Here is a 9,946-nt window from a genome sequence, read left to right on the forward strand (position 1 = left end):
GAGAAGTATTGGTTCCCTTATGATTTCTCTCCTGGGAAGCAGGTTCCCTGAACGAGATTCCTTTTGTTGGTTGTCTTGGTATGATCTAGACACATAAATCATAATCATTTTTGTCATCATCATCATCATTACGACAAAGATCAGTACCTACATCAAGAAGTTGAGGTTCAGAAACCTCATCATCACCAACATTTGGAAATGCAGAGGTGGAAGGATGAAGGTCTTCATGGTCAGCAACAACAGTAGCAGTAACCATGGCATCATCATCACTGATGGCTTCTGGGATATTCTCCCTGGCATCCTCAGCAGCCGTATTCTCCACGCCATTATTCTCTCTCTCTGTTCGATTTTCAGGATTCTTCTCCCCCTCTTCAGAGACCTTTGTCGCTGAGTTCAACCTTCATAGACCTTTATCCCTGAGGAAGAAGGTTTACAAGCTGAAGGAATAGAACGAGTTTTATTCGACTTGTTGTCCTTCTTAGGAAGAGGAATGCTGACAATGGTTTTACATTTTTTTTGCATTTTGAACCGAGAGGAGTTCCATCAAGAAGAGTTTCAGTAGTAGAGTATTAAGAGAAAGAATTGTCAGGAATAGAAGAGACGAAAGTCCAAACTTAAGCATCTACTTGTCAGTGACACAATCTTCTTGATCATAGGAATATCCTAGACCACTCTTAATCTTGGCGAGGATCTAAGCGTTAATGAGCTCAGTGTCCTTAAGAGAGGCTTTACACCATTCCTCAATGATAGCCTTTTTATCCTTGAGTTCAACAATTGCTTGCTTAAGCTCAACAATAGTATGTTCGCATTCGATGCTAATGGTTTGGTTTACAATGACCTGATCCTTAAGATTTTCTTCAATATTGGTCAGATCTTTGATCTTAGAATGACATTTCTATAATTGTTCTTGAAGATCAAGATTAAGCTTTTTAGCATTGGATTTGCCATTCAAGGCATTGTAAAGATTCATCGTTAGTGTATCTAGTGCAGATAGGTTGTGAGAGGAAGAAGTAGAAAAAGAGTCATTCAGATTACATTTCTTAGTAGAGGTTGATGGAAAGGTATCGTTGGAGGATGATGTCTCAGATGGTTCATCTTTGACATCGTTGGCCATAAGATAGAGATAGGTCGTGTCTTCCTCGTCCGAGGATAATCTTTTAGTTGAATCAGCCCAGTCATGTTCTTCAGTGACAAAACCTTAGCCTTTTCGTTGGAGATTCTTCATCTTCTAGTACTTCTCCTTCAGTTTTAGATATTTGTCATCTTTATATCTGAAGGAGGATGAGAGGTTAGAAGATGGCTTTGCAGCTTTATTCGACCTGCATTCACTAGAAAAGTGTCCTTTGCTTTGACAGTTATAGCAGTCCGCTAAGGCCTTGTCAATAGGATTTGACTTTGGCTTGTGATCTATGGTTAGGGAAGGAGATTTTTGGTAGTTGCTTTTCTGGCGAACCTCCTGTAAGAGTTAGTAAGAAGGGCTAACGACTCATCAAACTCTGATAAATCAGCATCTGTCAAGTCCTCAGAGTTAGAATGATCTAACTTAGTGATAGAAAGAGAAGGAGTAGAAAAAATAGAAGGGTCAGCTGAAGGTCTATCGGAGATCAAAGCTAAAGGAGAGCTTTTCATTTCTATGGAGTCTTTTAGAAGATTCTTTTTCAGCTGACGGAATTGCTCATGGTTAAGCAATATCCTATAAAGAGAACTGAGGGAAAGAGAGGACATGTCCTTAGACATCTTGAGACACATGGTATAATTATCCCATGATTCTGGCAAATATTCAAAAAAAATTGTCAACGTCTCTGAGTTGGAATATTCTCTTTCAACTGCCCTCAAATAAATAAGAAGACAATTAAAACATTGATGTATTTCAGATAACGATTTAGATTTTTCACAAAGAAAACTTTCATATTGTCTTACTAAGTTTATCTTTCTCGATTCTTGTACTTCAGAAGTACCTTCATATTGAACACAAAGAGTGTCCCACATAGTTTTTGAGGTTTTAAACTTCATCACGGAATGATAAAACTCGTCAGGAAGAGACATGGCTATTATATATCTTACTCGAGTATCTAAAGCCATTTTCTTCTTGTCTTCATCACTCCACTGATGAGGGAGCTTCGGAATTTGCCGTTCAGAATTCACGACAGTCGTAGAAGTAGCAAGAACTGCTGGAGAAATTGCAAATGGAATATAGGGTCCATTTTCAATGTAGTATGGAATATCAGAATCCACACTCTCTAAGAACAGAGACATTCGGTTCTTCTAGAGGCTGAAGTTGTCTCTGATGAACTAGGGAGGTTTGGAAAGTAGCTATTATCGTGAAAGTTTGTGCTCGTGTTTTGCAAAACCAGTGGAAAGTTAGATAGAAAGAAGAGATATAAAATACCAATAAAACAACAATAAAATACTAAAACACACATTGTTCTGACACCACTAGTTGGTCCCAGCAGGATCTACAAGAGTTTTTAGGTAACAGTTTGTAGAAAGGGAGATGAATACAAACACAATAGCTTTCATTTTTAAAAACTTATATTGATAAAGAAGATCAATACAGATTTTTACATATTGTTTGCGGAAATGATAAGATACAGAACTTATCTAAACAATCAAAGAAACACACAAGTTACAGACAACAAGAAAGAAAAGACTTGCTAAAAGAAATAGATTAAGAAGTATTGTGCTATTCGCTTGTTAGAGTTGATTTCTTTCTCTTAGATAGAGAGTTAGAGGGAGGAGTATCTTCTTGGATAATAAGATCTTCAAAGCAAGGAAGCTTTGATAGAGGTTAGAGAAGATTACTTAGAAGGAAGAACTACTCAACTATAGACCCATTGCATTAAATAAAAATCAGAAGGTACAAAGCACGTGGCAAGCTTTAAGAGGTGAGTTTGTCCTTTGTTGCAGATATACAGTCTTTGGCAGTATATGAACAGTAGTCTTTCACAAAGTAAGCATGCTTGGAGACAGTAGAGTGACTCCGTATAGTACTTTACTTTGAGAGGTATGGGTTTGTCTTTTGTGTGTAGAAAGACAAGACAAAAACTAATCTTGTTCAACAAGATTCATTTGATTGCTGACACTGGAATGACGCTGAGGTCTCATCAGTGTTCGTTGAATCTTGAGTAGATTTCATACTTGTGTAGACGAGCTTGTTATCACTGAAAACCGCATCAGATCACGAACTTCTTGTCTCTGTCTTTATCTTCTATCTTTGATATCGTTGAAGGTTCTGTGGTGTGAGTTTTGTGTTCCTGGAGAATTCTTCCCTCTGAGAGAATTACAGTACATGTTCAGTGATTACTAAACAGACTCAGTGATGATTGTTGAAGTTGAATATAGAAATAGTACACTTTGTAAGGTAAAAAAGATCATAATCAGATCATTGAGAGAGAGGATCAATAGAAACAAAGGAGACTAACAAAGAGAAATACAAGAAACTAAAATATTAAAAGAAAGAAAAATAAACTTGTGGTTGCCTCCCACACAACACCTTTCTTTAACGTCTTTGGCTAGACGTTTTCCATGTTATCTGGTATCTAATAAGTCAATATCCCATATATGCATCTTCACGCGATCTTGAGACTCCTTGAAATATGTCCAGATTTCAAGTGTGTTTCCTTTGCGCTCTAATTTTTAGTTTGTATCTCTACAAAGGTGTCTTCATTCGGGTTCCCCCTTCAAATCATCTACCATTGTTTTTTCAATTGCGATAAGGTTCTCCTGATGTCTGCATGCTCCTCCTCCTCCATTATGATAAAATTAACCAAAGGCATAGAGATAGGAGAAGATACCACCATCATTTCCAACATATATACATCTTCTTCCTTTTTGTTGCTATCTCGTGAAGTAGATGAGTTTGTGTCTTCTTCTTTATCCTCTTATTCTAAGAAGATCTCTAGCCTCTTCTATGATCCAACTTTTCTTCAATTTGAGCTTCCAACTGACGTATTGAACTCTCATTCCTTCTAATATGGTTTTCCATGTTCTGAAGGCTAGCTTTCGTCTCCTATTGAAATTCCAATGTGCTAAGGGCTAATGATTTAACAATTGCTTTGAGATACATACCAGAGTCCCTAGAATAGCTTTGTGTCGCCGGTGGTTTTGATTCGTAGCTAGCATAAGAATTGTCATACCACTCATAGTCATACTCGTTTGATTTAGGATAGAATTTTCATCCATGATCGTACGTACTCGAGTATGGTCCGAAGGTGTTGTGTCTTGGGCTTGAGAATCCTCCGTAAGTGTAGGATTGCTTAGTTTCATATTGAGATGTGGGGTATGTATTGGTCGGATAAGCGTTGTTATTGTACGTCCCACACCTCCTCACTTGTTTTTCCTCTTTGCAAAGCAATTGTATCACAAGAGAGATTAGATCTGAAAGTTGGGTGTCAAGGGAAGAGATTTTTACCTTGTTTGAGTCTCGCATGGTGGTGCTATATCATGACCCATAATAGTATGGATAACCCGCCATGAAATATGCCAAGGCGCATTAGGTATAATATTAACTTAGAAAAACAATAAAAATAAAAACAAAATTAAATAAAAAGAAAAACAAAGTGCAAGAGCTAAATAATGATCACCGGAACCAATTCTCGGCAACGTCACCAAAAATTTGATGGTTTTTGAGACCAAGAAACAATTGTTTCTAACTGTCCCAAATAACAATATTAATTGTAATAGTGGGTAAGTCAGGTCAAATCCACATGGATTGGTCGTAACTATTATTCAGATTCTACACTTGTAGGGTGTGGATTTGATTAGATAAACTAAACATACGACGAAAAACAATAAAATTAAAAATTCCAACAGTAACTTCATCCATATATGATTCAAAATACTTATCATCGATTCCTATGGTGCAAAAGATGTCATGACAAAGTCTAAACCCGCTATAGTTGTCAACAAGCTCTGACAACCTCGATTTTCCCTTGAACAAACATTAACAAAAACAAGATCCTTGGTTAAATCTTAACAACAAATGAGGGCTTGAACAAGCTCTTAAATCCCCATTTGTGATTAAAATTAACGAATTAAGAAATTCACCGATTCAAAGCAATAAGCTCATAAAATCCCCATTTGTGACTTTATCAAAATGGGTACTAATCAATTGGATTTAGGGTTTTAAATCCCCAATAAGTTACGGATTTAAGGTTTTAAATGAATTTTCATCAAATAAGTATCAATCAATTGATCAGGTTAATAATAAATAAAAAGATAATGACATTTAGATGAGGCTCAAGCAAATAAACTTGTTCAAAAATATTTACATACGAATCTCTAAGCCAACTGCATCAATATCAAAGGCTACACTATTGTGGAATGAAGAAACTAGTTACATTCGGAATTAAACAAGAAGGAAATGATTGAAAAGCTTCCAAAATCCTCTCCTTTGCTCTAGAAATCATCTCTAGGTCTTCTCTCTCTCAAATGGCGGTTTCCAAGTCAATTTGTACCAAGAAAATAGAAAAACTGCTCAAGAATTAAAAATTGACAAAATTGGTCTCTCTAAGAAAATATGTGACCCTTGCATGCGACCTTGACATGTCAGGGTAGTATATGTGTGTCATAAGTTCATACCACAATTTGCTACCCTTGCATGAAATCCTTGTATGGTAGGATGGTATGTCATGGTAGCATTTTGTGTGCCATAAGTTCATACCACGATGTGCGACGCTTGCATGGCAGGGTAGCATGTCAAGGTATCATTTTACTCTGTTTTGCTTTTCTTTGACCACTTGTGTCGTACAAATCTCTTAAACACGACAACCATTTTTCCTCATGTTTTCTCGTCCGTTTCTTTTCCTGATCAACATAAAACTTGGATTAGGCTTATAAAAACATAATTTAGGCCTATTAAAATATAAAAATAGGGGATTTTTAGCCTATAAACATAAAGTAAAACATGAAAATTCGATGCTATCAATTGTAACCATGGCATTTTTTTTCAATTAATATACTAAACATTCAATTCTTATCATTTCTTACTCATTTCATAAGATAAACGGATTTCAACTAATCTATCATATAATTCATTTTTCATATAGTGTATTGCTTCAAACTTATATATATATATATTTATGGTTTTCGGTTAATTAAAAGAGCATGAATTTTTGAATAATTATATAAAGGTTTTTATCTTTAACTTTCATCTATTTTGGAAGGGTATTTTCTTGTTCATATGTTTATTTACACTTGTAAACACATTTTGTTTTTTGTTTGTGTAAATATATAGACATACATATGTATGTTACTTTCCGAACTCTTTTAAGCAACTATTGTGTATTGATAAGTAATTAATATAAATAAATAAAAAAACATATCTTTTAGAAGGGTATTTTAAATTTTAAAATAATGAATCTTACATCTAGAAAAAAATTCCGACTCAGACTCTTGATTGTAAATGTTATATACCTATTAAACATTCAATATTCGACCCATGATTAACATAACATCTCGATGGGAATTAGGGTGTATGACAACACATATCATGCAGTACTGTTAGCTAGAATGCTTATCTACTTCGTTTAGCACGTTACATTTTTTGTTAAGATTTTATCACGAATTGAAGAATAACGATGAACGAATTTGACATATTCCACTAATCTTTTCCATGAAAAAGAAAATCTTATTTAAAAAGTCCCAAAAGAAGCATATCAGATAAGATGACATTCTGTCATTTACCCATCAATATATTTATTATAATTCATTGAACGTGTCAATAAGAAAACTGATACTGATGACCACCGAATATTAAATATTTATAAAATACATATACATAATGCATATGAAAACAAAATTAAGATAGTTGATGTGGATGTCCCACACATGCAAGTTGGGGATGGAAAAGAGGGACAAATGCAAGTTGGGATAAAAGAAAAGAAGGCATTGTAAGGTTGAAGAGAGGCAAGTTGGTGTTCATGGTGTCATTGAACCCCCAACTTGCAAAGGGTGGTTGTTGATTCCCCATCACTTTGTATTATTTTACTGTTTATTATTATATATATATATATATATATATATATTTTTTTCCATCTCTAAATTACGATTTTGCCCTCCCTCCCTTCATGCATATATGTTCAACCATTGGGCTTCTTTTACTTTTTCCACACCTTGGAAGCTTCCAGGTTACTTTTTTATTTTTTACAAATAAAGTTTTTTTTTTCTTGATTAGTTAAATTATTTTGTAATAAAAAGAAAATTTGAAGGGAGACGTTTGATAAAAGTACAACGTTTTGCTACTTACTAGTTATGTATCCGTGTAATGCGGTGGAAATCGTGAATTTTAATGATTTTGAAGTTTCACTGGTTTTATTAGAGAAGACTTAACGATGATATAAGTTACACTTAGTCTTTACATATTAATACAATTTGAATAAATAAGAGTTATGGTTTCAATTACAGTCTATCGATGAAAAAAAATTGTATGACAGTTTAAATCCAATATATTTAAAATCAAACATATTAAAACGGCTCCACAAATGTATTCGATTTACACAAAGAGCAAAGAATCAAGAGATCGAGACCGAGAGTAATTGAATGAGAGATGAATGAAAGAACTTTTAATAACTCACGGTGAATATCAATTTGAATTTCACCTTCAGGGATGAGGAGAAGACATAGAGGTATGAGAGAGTGAAGACATGAGTGAAAGGTGTCAAAAGTATCTTGGGAACATGGAAAAAAATGTAATAATATGCATTGGTAACTTGTACAATATGTTATTTTAATTGTAGATTAACAGATTTTAAGATTGAATGCATAAAATAGTAGTACTTAATGCCTAATGAGTTATTTTTAAGATTTTTTTAGACTTTGTGCATAAATGTATAGTACTTTGTGCATTAAAAATTATTTTCAAAACTTTTGATAAATCTGATTTATAAGATAGTATAGATAATCAAGGTTTTTAAGTGGCGTTACAATGAGACTATAACGTTTTTCAAGGCATTATTTAAGACGATAAATCTACGTACGTATTATACATATAGATGTGTATGTGAATCAGTGTATTAAACACTGATAATTACATAAATTAAATTCATATAAAACTATAAACGAAAGAAAAACCATGCATTGATAATTTTATTTTAAAATACATAAAGTTAACAAAAATGATATCAAGATATTATATAACAAAAACAGTGTTTCACTAATGGTTTAATAATCCATACATCTCTAATCTAAAATTTCTAATATTGGATACCAAAAACAGATTAAATTGGATCAGATTAGATGTATCTTATAAATAAATTATCCTTCGATATCATCTTCCTTATTTATTTTAGTCATCGAAATTGAATTCAAGATCTCCCTCGCCTTCAACTTGTGGCTATTGAATTCGTGCTTTCAATGAATAATTTGAATCATTAATATTTGATTTAATAAGCCCACGACATTAAACCAGTGGTTAATGTGTCATAATACGTCATACTGCAAGCCATGCCTTAGAATCGCGTTACGGGCTTTAATACGGTGGCAAGACCACACCGTCATAACATGTTTTTAGAACCTTACTCATAATGATTAAGTGGAAAAAAATTATTCTAGACTTTTAAATACATAACTTCAATTAGAAAATGACTCTTCCGAGAGAGGTAGAGCCATAGAAACTCTTTTGTGATATAAAAGTTGTATTAATAAAAATTATAAATACCCAAATTGTATAAAACTATAATTTTCTCATTTATATTTTATAAAACTTACTTTTTAAAAAATTAATAATTTATTGTATATAAAACGTCTTTTAGTATTTAAATTTAAGCTGATGTCAATGTATTGTTGATGAAACTTGACATGTTAAATTAAGTTTCTTGAATATATATATATTTTCAAACAATACATACACATATTACATATATATATATATATATATATATATTTATACTAGAAGGGTATTCGCACAATGCAGTGAGATATATCTTGATTTTAATATTTGATTTTATTTTTTATTTCAGTCGATGTTATAATATGGTCTCATGTGATTTTGAAAAAACGATAATGTTTTTATTTTTAAATAAAATATAAATTTGAAGATATCATAAAAATTTGACAAAAATATTTCGATATTAGTATCAAATTAATTATTTAAAATTCCTAACTTTTGTGTAATTTTTTAATTCAAAGTTTTTTATTATAATTTAATCTAGGTTCAATAACGTAATAATTTATATTTAGTTTAATAATATAATTTTCTTATAAAGATAATAATTAATTATTTTGTTAGAACTCGATAATTATCTTAATTATATTTTAGATTTTTTATATTTTAAAATGAGATGTTTATTCTTTATTTGATTATGTTTATCTGCATTTAGTTACATGAATTCAAACATGGAGCTTTAATAAGTTGTACAAATGCATAATTTACTTGTAATCTTAAATTTTAAGTAATATGCATCAATATGCAGTATTTCATGCATAAAAAATGGTTTTTAAGAGTTTTTTCAAATGCTTTATAATATAGTATAAATAAATATTTATAAAATATAAACTAATAAATTAAACATAGCTTAAAATCATAAAATAAAATTTGAATCTTAATAGTTTATTTTTCATACATTTTGCTCGGTTGTATAAAGCAAGAAGATAAAGATGGTATTTGAATAAAAGAGATTGATATATATAAAATCTTAAATTAAAGAAATTACATAAAAAATGAAAACTTTTAAATAGTTGATTTGACATTAACATTATTTTAAAATTTTATGATATCTTCAAATTTATATTTTATTCAAAAATAAAATCATTATTGTTTTTTTTAAAAACATATAATTTATACTATTTATACTATATTATAAAACATTTGACAAAAACTCTTAAAAATAATTTTTTATGCACGAAGTATTGTTTATTGATGCATATTATTTAAAATTTAAGATTACAAGTAAATTATGCATAGGTACAACTTATTAAAGCTCCATACTTCAATTCGTCTAACTAACTG

This window comes from Cynara cardunculus, assembly GCF_001531365.2.
Source record: "Cynara cardunculus var. scolymus isolate 2C chromosome LG 2, CcrdV1, whole genome shotgun sequence".
Classification (NCBI taxonomy): Eukaryota; Viridiplantae; Streptophyta; class Magnoliopsida; order Asterales; family Asteraceae; genus Cynara; species Cynara cardunculus.